A 12,242-nucleotide genomic window follows, 5' to 3' on the forward strand; every position below is an offset into this window, starting at 1 on the left:
AAGAGATGGTTGATTATAAAATTCCTATTGAACGTGTTCCTCATATTATTTCTGAACTGCCAACAAGCCCCGATTGGTTCCTAAAGCTTTCTTCGTTTTACCGACCGCTCAGCAGAGTCGCTTTTATTCTTTGGTTCTATGCTAGCGCCTTCACTTTAAGTATGCCTCAGTGTTTCTCTAAATAATGCAAAGGGTTTAATGCGCGCAAGATATTCTTAATTGGCTACACCGCTGCGCACTAAAATGGGAAAACACATTCTAGGACTTACCTGTGGGTATTTGCGCATGAAACTGGAAAAACAAATCGCTCCAGTGCACCCGGCTTTCATAATTCGATCTTCCACCGGTATACGCCGTCAGGAGAACGACGCTTCCTGCGGCTTATGATCCGCTCAACTACAAAAAAAAAGAATTGTATCAATATTCTGACAAGAATAAGGATTATGTTTGCTGAAACCCACACACACAAGGCACCACAGCACTCCGTTCTCCTTTGCATTCCCAGCGGTTCATAGAAAAAGGGGAATACGAATATACTGCATTAAAAAAAAGTAAACAACGAAGCACCACAACAACCGAAAGGCAGCGTCGCTCCCAAGGGCATGCTTGCAATGGTGAAGCGCATCAACTATGGCATACATGTCCACATCCTGATCGTCCACTTCCTCCTTGATGTTCGCGCGCTGTGTTCTATTTGTCCCACTTTCCTTATGTGTGCACTACGTCTCTCGGTACACCAAAGACCAGAGCGAGGAGCCATCAACGAACAAGCAGCTGAATAAACGCGGGCAATAGACCAGAGACGTTGTACAGACATTCCCTCGACAAACAACGAATCTGCCTTGTCCGCTGCTCCAGACAGATGACGCTGTCTTTGTCCCGGGCTCAAAGCCTTGCCTTAACGAAATTCGTCTCAATCGATCGCATTTATTCTTTGTTGGGTTCATACTTTAAATCCAGTCTACAGAAAAGAGGTTGGGTGGTGTTTCGCTCTTCGTAGCCATGTCTGGAGCAGTCCTTCTTCTCTTTTGGTTTCTGTCGTTGTTCTCGTCTCCCACTCTCTCGTCTCACCCAGTAACCCTTTTTTATACTTTATTGCGTGTATTTTACTCTTTGTAATGCATTAACACTTCTTCTTGGGCGAGTTGGTGCATACTTGGTTTGAAGAAAATAGCGCCAGAGCATGCAAACCACGAAAAGACAAGACAAAAGACATAGCGCTTTGTGTCTCGTCCTTGTCTTTTCGTGGTTTGCATGCTCTGGCGCTATTTTCTTCAAATCAAATCTTTGTAATGCATTAAATCAAGCACAAAACGTTCCACCCACGAAGAACTCCGTTTGAACACTTTGTATTGCTATGTTTCCTTCAGCGTGGCCAAATATCGCAGATCTCCAATCTGTCGATGCGGTCGTTGTTAACGTCGATTTTATCTTCGTTTAACCATTTATAGACATTCAGCGCCGGTTTCTATTTGAAGACAAAACGTTCATGATAACAGGAAACATGTTTACACCACGTATAAATGATCCTAGTACTTTTTGGCCTATAGTGCACCTCGTCTTTCGGAAATCCGTTGTGGTACAAAAGATATTCGTCTTACGGTTTTACCCAATTTAACAATCTCTTACGCTTTAGTTACCTTTCTCAGGGCATCAAATTTAAATGGATCGTGCTTGCGCCTTTCTTTTGCAACTAAGGTCAGTAACACGATTTCATTATGAAATTCGATTGTCACTGGCCGATATCCACGGACCACTCTGAAGACGTTACAGCGTTGATGAGCGTGACAGAGAATAGACATCGCACAGATTGTCGACAGACCAATTAGACACCAACAAAAGAGGCATGCATATCATGTTCGCTTTAGTGGTAAATTTCCGCACGGCCCCATGCAACCTGTTACTCTAAGGAAGACTGAGGGTCAGGGACGTCAAACACACTGAAGAAACGGACGTCATTGATTCACAGCGGAATTTCGGTACCCGAATGATTTTCCACCTAACCTGCAGCGAAATGCCGCCGCCCCTTAAGCGAAGTGATCAATTCTGTACATGCGGGTTAGTTAACAGTGTTTGTCGAGCTCGACGTTGGATCTTCAATGATGAGGACATAGGTTCTTTTTTCAGTATGGCTGAAAAGAAAAAAAGGAATGACTAACTAAGAACGAATTATTTGCTCGCGTTTCACACCAACACTGTTCTGCAAAGGAACGAATAGATCCTTTCGAGCCAATATTCTCAGATTAGTTTCCAATGATCCTTACAGAGACAGCGCTCTTTTTGGCGACGCCCTATAGTTTCGCATTGTTGCTACCCGTCCTTCAGGTTTGCATATTATTGGTATTTTTGCCCCGGTTTCTTTTCCTGTGTTCTATCTGTGAACTCATTAAAATGACCGTTCCCACCTTGGATGTGGGTGCTCCATCATACGCAACCGTCATGGTTTATCATTTCTGAATTACTTTAATTAATTCGGGCTTGAACTTATTTTGCTAACGAATGCATCACCATTCGCATCTTATAATTCTAGTGCACAGAATGAATTACAGCACGGACAAACTTTTTCTCTCGTACCGAAAACAGTTTTGTGCATGTAATTGTTTTACGCCAATGGACTACTATCTCCTCCTGATTTCTTTTCCTGGCCACAGTGGCCGTCTTGCACGTTAAAAGACATGAAGGATTACTCTGAATACGTGATACGGCACCCGTGTATTGCATGAAGGTGGCGGAGTCATTGGGATTTCGTATTTAGTGCGTGTTATTGACAGGCTCCCCTAATCACTCTGAACGAATTTATGACCATGGATATTAAATATTTAAACCTCACAATCTTTCACCTTTCTAGCCAACTGTACAGGTTATGGAACTTTAAAAATCATTTCTTCACATTTTTTTCATTTTCGGAAAAAAAAGAAGTGTGACCAAGTTGGTAAGACGGAAGAAAACGACACATGAAGAGGTCTGTTCGGCGCAGTCTTAAAAAGTGCTCGTCTCGAGATCTCTCTCCTCCCTGGTTCTCTTTTCCGTGCTGTGTTTTTTTTTTTTGTTTTCAAGTATGAATCTATATAATCAAGACTAACTCGCCGTCCTTTTTCACAGGCATAATAATATTGCCCAGCATCTCATTTACCTTATAAACACAGCTAGTGCACGACTCGTTTATTATATTTGAAAAGGTGGGAAACAGCGCAAAAAAAAACGCGGACGGATTAGGTGTCACGGATGCACGCTTTACAGCAGTTCTTATATTGAACTGTCCAGGGATATTTTGGACGATACAAATTAAGACTTCGTGACACTACCTTTAGACTTTTAGTGAAGACTATCAGAAATAAAAACTGGCACATAACAAATACTCTCTCCTCTCTCCTCCGCCCTGTAGTTGAAGACCCATGTTCTGTGCACAAGAGGTGAGAAATTGCACTTTCAACCGAAGTATCTTGACCAATATTTAGAGGTAATAAATGCACTCTAAGTGCTAATTCTTACAGAACTTTAACTACTCACGTTTGTCGTGTTAAATATTCCCTCCTGTGTCATGTCTAGGAATCTAGTGGCTAAGAAAGCTGTTAGCTAATTTTCTACGAAAGGTCGGAAAGTCGCCCCTGAACGGGGCCTAGAAAGGAGGATTAGAGTACGTTAACACTACCTCATCAGGGTGATGTGTTTACTTTAGGAACTCCGGAGGGATTAAAAGGATTAGGCCCGATACCGGAAGGAAAAAGGGATTTAGACCCATGAGTGCCGTGATTCAAAGGCAAGGCTTTTAAAGTTTTCCGTTCGTAATGTTTATTTTCTGTCTAAGCCTGCAGGGCTTATGCTGAATGAATTCATGTAATTTGAGACTCTTCTGCCACATTTTCGCGACTCTATAAGCTAAATCATAGATCTTATTAGATAAACGGAGCCTCATGACTTTTATTCAGATCAGTTTCTTTTACGATGCAGGCAAAAGATATATGGTGTACCTTTTGTAGACGATGTTTTTATTCCTATTCTTTGTTAAAAGAAAAACATATCCTAAAAATTTAGGAATCAAGAGCCAGGATACAAAAACAGCTCTCAGTTAAGTCCTGGCCTTCGCCCCAATTTTTTGCTCGTAATGCGAAAAGCAACCAGGCAAATACCATTGCTTCGCGCAGCGACAGCTTTTTTAATCAATAGTGACAGACAATGGCGAATTCAATCTGAAGTCTACTGGCGCAACTTGCACACAGTAATGGACTGCGTATATTTAAAAAAAAAAAACAGAAAAAAGCTCTAGTGATTTGGGCTTGCTGGAATTTGAAGCCGCAGAAAAAACATATTATGTCTTTCTATAAATTCACTCCGTTATTGCACTCGTGTGAGCTGTTTCTCTCTAGCAGAGATCAGCTTCTACTCATTTACTTTTTATTTGAATCTTATCTGTCGTCAGCACCTAAACTAAAATATCGATTGACTCGTAAGATGATTCTAAACAGCATGGTATTGTGGGCTGTACAGGCGCGGCCATAAGTAAACGGAGCACGCTATTTCGTTCGAAGTGCAACCACTCTTTTTCCATCGGTAATGAAGAAGCGTTGTTTGTCTACAAGAAAGCCCACCTACCTCCGCTACCTGCATGCGCGCACCACTGCTGCAAATTTCAATTAGGTGATGCGTGAAAAATATTCGAAGACCAGTTGCGTGCTCCGTTTACTTTTGTCCGCGCCTGTACATTACAACGTGCAGCCCTGTTTTCATGATCTGAACTTTCGCCGAACTTTGTTCAGATTGTGCATTAAATATTTACACTTCCATTTCAATTAGGGCGCATACAAAAAGTGTAGTGACATAATGTTCTTTCTTCTTTTAAAGCTACAATCATACGCTTGACCCTGAAAACAAAAATTCATCATCACCTACATTTGAAATGAAATTTAGTCTTTTGGATTAGCTGCTATTTTTTGTTACAACCAACTACTCAGGGTTTTCTTCTAGCTTCTTTCGATTCTGGAGCCCTGCAGAATGTTCTTCGGCGCACTCTATTTATTCTTTCCTTCAATGATGAGAGTCACAGACAAAAAAAAGCTCGTGCTTTCAAAGAACACAGATGAGTAGTTCACAACGTTAGCACCACTGTGTTCTACGGCGTGGACGTGTGGCAACAACGCAAAGCTTCCTGCACCGAAGGCTCCTGTTAAACGCGTCGTGTCTTTTATGAAGAACTGCGCACTTTGTGTGTTACCTGCAGGTAAGAAAGGCGGCTTCTCTGCGTTGTCTCCTGGCCGTTCATTGCAAAAGCTTTAGGACCGATATATGGAGCCTTTGTGGAGTGCATAATCAAAAGCCGCTAAAAAATGCCGCTAAAAAATGATATGAAGGGTAGAAAGGGAAGTCATTCAGATCCACTCCATGTCTTTTTCAGCATGTAAACGCACAAGGTTGACGTCTTTTTTCGAATAATTGTCGCCGTAAACGACACATGCCCTTTTCCTTCAAAAAAAGCTACGTCTGTTTCTTATGGACGACCCTTCGCTGGCTGAGATATCTGAAGATGTTTTGACTATCTGAAGTTTTTCCTTCACAGCAACATCAGGAAGCCTTTCTCAGCAAGTCGTAAAAGACTTTTGTTATTCACTGTGTGCCCCCTGGTTTTCGCTAAGTTTCGTGTCTGCAGAATTCTATTGACGGGTTTGGAACTCTAGCTCTTATGAATGAGACTGGACATCAAGCTGTAGATTCTTACAACTTCTTAGTTTTGACCGGTCTACTTTTATTCAATGGGCGGGGCGGCCATATCTGCAGAAGGAGGCAAGTTGTATTGGATCTTGTGTCGTCCTGATTCTTAGTGATTTATTTGTACTGCGCTTGTTGTGTTACGTTCTTGTCCGTGTCTTTTTGTGCGCAGTACCCCCTTTTATTTACCAACTATTTGCAGCTAAACTTGACAGAGCAATTTGTGACTACCTACCGAGACTTTAAGGCAACTGAGATATTTGTGTAAGTGGACGACTTTTTATTATTCCTTGACTGCATTTTTTATTCATTTGAATCACTAGTTGCCAGCACGGCAAACTTTGTACGGGCAGGCGTATCGTCTCGATAAATAACGCATGAGGTGCCATCGGACGATAACATTCGATTTATTCGATTCGATTTCTTTTCTACTGCTCCCGTATGGGTGAGCTCATTCTAATCTTATGAAGAGGGGTATTGCAGGTTAATGCTTGTGAAATGCCCTGGGCAAATCGGGTCGTGAGCTTTTTGCCGTTAGCTTCAATGAACAGATTCTTCGTCTCATAGATGTGGGCTGCCTTGCACTTGTCCTGATCAGTGTCGCTGAAGGTCTTCATAAGGAGATGTACTCAAGTGGAAGCGAAAACTGCCCAGGTGCCTTCTAAACAGCAGATAGCTGTTCCCTTTATTGTCTGTCTCATCACCTGAAGAAAGATTGGTCATAGCGCGAACGTAAAGGCAGCCTTTTCCGCTCCTGGTAAGCTGCGAAAATTATTCAAAATGAAAGAACCCGGCTGCTGAAAGGAGCTGAAGCTCAAAAGAAGCACAAAACGAAGTTCGTTGATTGTGTTGACTCAATTGTCTGCACCATCTATTTTACACGTGGCAAAAAAAAAAAAAATTAGCCAAAGCGGCAGGTGTTTAAATGATCGCTTCCGGAAACATTAAAGGAATGTAACTGAACAGCGACGAGGCTTTCCAGACGCATTCTGCGGAGAATGAAAGCGAAAAAAACAGCTAAGATAGAATCTAACTTAATCAGACCATGTCTATATGCGAAAATGAGAACAAAAGATGAAATATCCACGTTCTAGCCTGTTTGAAGTGATTACACTTTTGTGACCGAAAACACATGTCAACTAGCTTGAGTGGTCATCATGCAGAAACGATAGACCGACGATGAGACGTGCGAAATCCATCGATCGCTTTTACTCTTAAGGAGCTACGGTACCTGTGCCCCAGATGTCTTCGTTCTTGTAACCTCGTCCGTTAGTACGCTTCCCGGTTGGAAAGGCGGCGTGACGCCAGTAAAAGGAAGCTCGCGTACAGCGTGGAAAAATCGAGAACACCACCGAAAAATCCACTGACGATCAGCATCAAGAACGTAAGCTTGCTCGCGTTGAGTTATGCCCTGTCAACTTGACTCTGAAGCGACAGAGCCCGGTCGGACAGAAAGCGACTCGAACTTTCTGGAACTTGCCTCCTCGCGTGAACAGTGGCGACGCGCGCAGGGAACGGGAGTCGGAACTTCGCGCGCGCCTTCGCGCGAAGTGATTTAGCGACAAGGGGCGCCATATAAATAAATGCCATTTAGTGCAGCCGGTCAGCCCGACCCGCAGTTCGACTTGGAAGAAACGCTCCCGCATGAACCCCGAAAGCTCCACTTCCACAATGCCACGAACCAGTGAGAGAGCGAGAGCCGGTCCTCGCGATTCTCCGGCCGTAGGACACACGCAGGGGCTGGTGAACATTCTGCGTTTCTTTGTTTGCCTCATTCATTTATGCACTGTCATTGTAAAATTTGTCATTGTTTTGTTGCCTCTTTTATGTTCTGTAGTATAAGTGGCACTTTATTGGAGAACACTTAGCTTATGTTCCTATGAGTGAATTGCGTTATCTGTAAATCGCATCTCTGGTTTATAAATTGACTTGTTAGATGAACTTTTGGCTCCGAACCATTAACTCGCTTGTGATCGGTGAAAGCTGGGCTACAAACGACCACACTCCCTTGTAATTCTGTACAGGGATTCAGGCTGAGCTTGCCACGCTGTGTCGAGGGCGCAACCTTCGAGACCAGAGTAGTTAATGCCACACTTACTAAGGGCCCCGCAGCGGTGGCTCAGTGGTTACGGCGCTCGGCTACTGGCCTGAAAGGCGCGGGTTCACTCCCGGCCGCAGTGGCCGAATTTGGATGGAGGCGAAATTCAAGAGGCCCGTGTGCTGTGCGACATCACGGCACGTTAAAAAACCCCAGGTGGTCGAAATTTCAGGAGACCTTCAATACGGCATCTTTGATGTCAGTGCACGTTAAAGAACCCCACGAGGTTGAAATTTCCGGAGCCCTTTACTACGGCATCTCTCATAGCCTGAGTCACTTTGGGACGTTAAACCTCAAAACACCAAAACAAACTTACTAAGGCGGTGTCGGAGGCACACCAGTCGTGTGTACCCTGCAACCATACGCATATGCCATAATTGTCATCTGTATTATATCTCCCTAATCCTCCCCTGAGCAACTTAGACCCCCTTTGCCAACTATTTTTTCATTGGGATTGTTTTACCTAAAGTCGATACAAGCCCTATGCTAATTTCTGCTAGAGAACAGAGTACTGGAGTGCCTATCCTTGGAACGATACCAAAAACAGTCTCTAATTTCACAGTCAACAGCAGCACTGCTGCTAAGAGATAAACTACGGAATAAAAAGAATTTAGTCTTCTTAACCATTGTGTATCACTGTGTCACTGAACTGCGGTGTTCCTACCCACCGTACACCTATAGGCTTCAAGCGCCGCCACAGGATGGTGTACTGTGAGTAATGAGAGTACCTTACCGAGGCTATATTTAAATTCCTATATTCATGATGCGAGCTTTGTAGGCCAGCACCGCGGCAGAATTTAGGACGCTTTCACGTGGACAGATTATTGTGACTGTCAAACAGTCGCTAGGTGTATTGAAAAATATAGAGCGCGGGGAATGCTTATGCTTATAACACAATAAATACTTTCAGTCTTCTTGCTATGTCTAATCAACATCTTTAGCAGGAAGAGCAGATTCCCAAATAATCATCGCACACTTGACCAATAAAACTATGGGAATGAGGTACCAAGCCGCTGCAGTTGAATACGACCTACAAAGATGCAATACCAATACTTCACGGTAAAGACTTCCTGATTTCCCGAGGGGAAAAATTTTTTAATACTTGGTACAGAAAATGCAATCATGTCGCCTCTGCGCACAACGTGATAAAAGTGGCTGACAGTAGCAGACCTTCCGAAACGTGGCGCATGATTATGACACCCACGACGTCTCACACCGACGACTCCAAAAGTTTCTAATCTCGATCACATGATCTGTATCGGCGTCAGTCTGACAGCAACGATAACTGCCTTCGCTCCGTTCCTGAGTGCCACAATGGAAACAGACCCCAATGACAAACAAACAAGTCCTTACTACTCCGATCTGCCCAGTCACATTCAGAACAAAGTACACGAACCCCCGTGGAAGTGCACAACTCTGACAAACTGCTGTTACGCGTAACCCCAATATTGATGCCGTCAGCCCATGTTGTAATGGCTCCCGTACGTGTCCGGTAAGGTGGTTCCGCAATGTCGAGTCTCTCGCGGCCGATGTTTCCCGTACGTTCCTTCTTTCCCTTCCATTCTTGTTACGAAAGGTCACTTCTCCCTTGCTCCCTTGGTGCCACTAAGCAGTGCATCCCTGGTGCAACATAAAGGACGCTGCCTCCCGGAGAACAGGGCACGAAGACGAGATCGCCACTACGTGGCCAGTGGAAGGAGTCTTTTCTTCTTTCCTTATTTCTTCGGCACATTCAGAGCCCCGTTGATCACATCGCTTTCCTCTGTTCCTTTCTAGTATAGTGCTGGCCTCTATGGTTCGGCATTCTTATTTCTCCCTTTGTTGGGATGCGAGCGAGGTTGTGACATGACCATTTTCTCACCTGCCTTCCTCCGCTGTCTTAAGAACAACGCACAACGCTGATCTGCGTGTACTTTCTGCAAGGTAACGGAAGCCCTTGATTGCGTGCGGCAATTCACAGCTTGTTTCCCGCGAAAGTCGCTTCCAATCTCGATGTTAATGCATCTGCAATGCATTTGAGGGGGTAGGGAAGAAACTCTGATTCTACTTTGGCAACAAGACGTTAACACAAAGAGACGAAGAGACAATATTGTCGCGGGTCGTTAATAACACACATGACAATATTATTAGTCGGTTCTACAAACAATATAATTTGGCGCTGAAATAACACTTGCGCAATAAAAACCATACTCCGTGACACCTGTTTTACCTTTTTACTGGCGTTTTGTGAGTCATTACTTTCAAACGCAGCTGCATCATCGCCAGAACATAATAAACGGTGCAATTCTGGCCCAAAAAATTCAGCGAATGATTTTTTGTACAGTGGATGTTTTGCGTTCTCATAAGGTAGAGATCTAGCAATACAATGGCCTTAATGTTAGTGCTCTCTCCAAGTGCATGTCTACTGGAAATCGCCGCTAACAGCCACAAGCAATGGGATATAGCCCACACATTCGTAAATGTTCACCATCATCACATATACAAGCATTACCATAGAAGGTGCTTCATAACAGCGCGCATATTATCCTTAAAACTTGTAGGATGTAACAAGGAAAGCTGCTGTGGAAGAAAGTACCGGAACTTTCGCAATAGTGGTTCTGGGATAAGCACTGAGAACTTGCACCGTACAGCTAACCACGCAGAAGCACATGCAACAAAATTCTTGTAACTAATCAAGCTCCAGAAGAAATCTTCATCCGGATCAGATGCTGCTTGTGCTGATTATGCCGTGCGTACCAAACCTTTCCATGAAATGCATTGCGCTGCTCGTTGGTGGTCTTTTCGATAACTCAGAACTATTAGCGTCTGATTTTTTTTATTTATTTATTTATTTTATAAATACTGTATTGTACTCCTGCTTTTCATAATCCAACTTCACTGCCGACGGTCGAAATATTGCCACTCTACTGAGAATTGAATCCCGTTGTTGCTGTGGTGTAGCTTAAACAAGTCTCCAGTGTGACAAAAATATGGTAAGAAAAGTACTTAAGCGGAAATGGAAATCCTGCCTGCCCCCCTTTCAGTCTCCTCCTTTTTTTTTGTGATAGTGTGTCGACGTGAAATCAATAAAGGGAAAGCCCACCCAGTGACACGACAACTACGCCAGTGCAAAACAAAGAATATGTGCCTACTTCTCCAATTCTAAAATACGGTTCACAATGAAAAAGTGACTCGGGTCATATGATTTGTGTAGCGGTTTCCCAAAACAAATTTTATTCTTAGCCGGAAGCATGCCTGAATGCATAAACCAACAGAAACAAGAAACCTGAGCTGTAAGGTTTTGAAGAAACCCTCATTTCGCATTCACTTCCGATGCAGTTCATGACGAACTTCCGTCTTCTGGTCGTGTTCGTTTCTCGGAATGACTTTATACATTTCCGTTTCGTTTACTACAGTCTCAACACATTGACTGCGCTCTCCCTAAGCTCGTGTTATGTTTAATACGAGCGAGACACGAAAATAACTGCCAGGAAATGTGTAGAGATATGTCTTGTTGCTTCCCGTCGATTACTTTTTTGCGTTGCACTTATTGCTTAACGAAAACTGAAGCCATGGACAGGGTGAGGCGAAAACATGTCCTTTTTTACTCTGAGTGGAAAACTTGAGCGGAAAACTTTTAAAAACATGACGTCTGTATATCTCAATCTGACGTCATAACTCTGTTTTGAAAATTTAGCAATACTCAACAGAAACTGGGCTAAACTGACCACCTGATATAGAGAGTATTCGACTGTTGCTCCTGAGAGGTATCCAGTTATGAAAGTAGCTAGCACGATATGAGGCTTTATTTGGAATGTGTTTCATTTATTATTTACTCCCCAGTGGTTTTATTTTTTACTCTTATTCGCAAGTTGAGTTTACTTTCCACCCTCATTTCCCAACTTGATGGTTATGTTAGATTTCGGCTCTCCTTCTTTGCAGCCGATATGAACTAATCACGTTTAACCAAAACCTTCAATTCTACTCAAGGTCTCTTTCGGTTGTTGGCGGGGATCGGCAGCGGTCTAAAAAGGCATTTGTAGGCCTTCGTGTGCACGTTTGTGAAGACCGTGAATTGCGGGCTGCTATCTGTGCTGCCGAATTTTACGGCAACCTCAAGTGGCCAAGGGATCACAATTTCGATGCTCAGGCAAAAGTGCCGGCCTCCGTAGGTCTTAAGTTTTGTGTGAAAAATGGCCGTTGTCTTGCTGCGCAATATGACCGATTGCTTGAAGTGAGGCACTCTATTGGCGTTGGTGCAGTCCCGTCAGTGACAGGTTGATGGAGGGCCATGGCGATGAGGCCGGTCGATACCTACCCCATTGTCTGTGTTCCTTGGGCGAGCTCCTGTTCTTTGTTGCCCATGAAATATGCCGCATTTGCACCGCCACGCACGGCCTGCGGAAAACATAGCGGCCCAGTTGGCCAGGGACATTGACTGCCTGTTGTGGTCTGAAGAGAG

The sequence above is a fragment of the Amblyomma mixtum genome, chromosome 8 (genome assembly GCF_055824585.1).
Source record: "Amblyomma mixtum isolate Tamu chromosome 8, ASM5582458v1, whole genome shotgun sequence".
Classification (NCBI taxonomy): Eukaryota; Metazoa; Arthropoda; class Arachnida; order Ixodida; family Ixodidae; genus Amblyomma; species Amblyomma mixtum.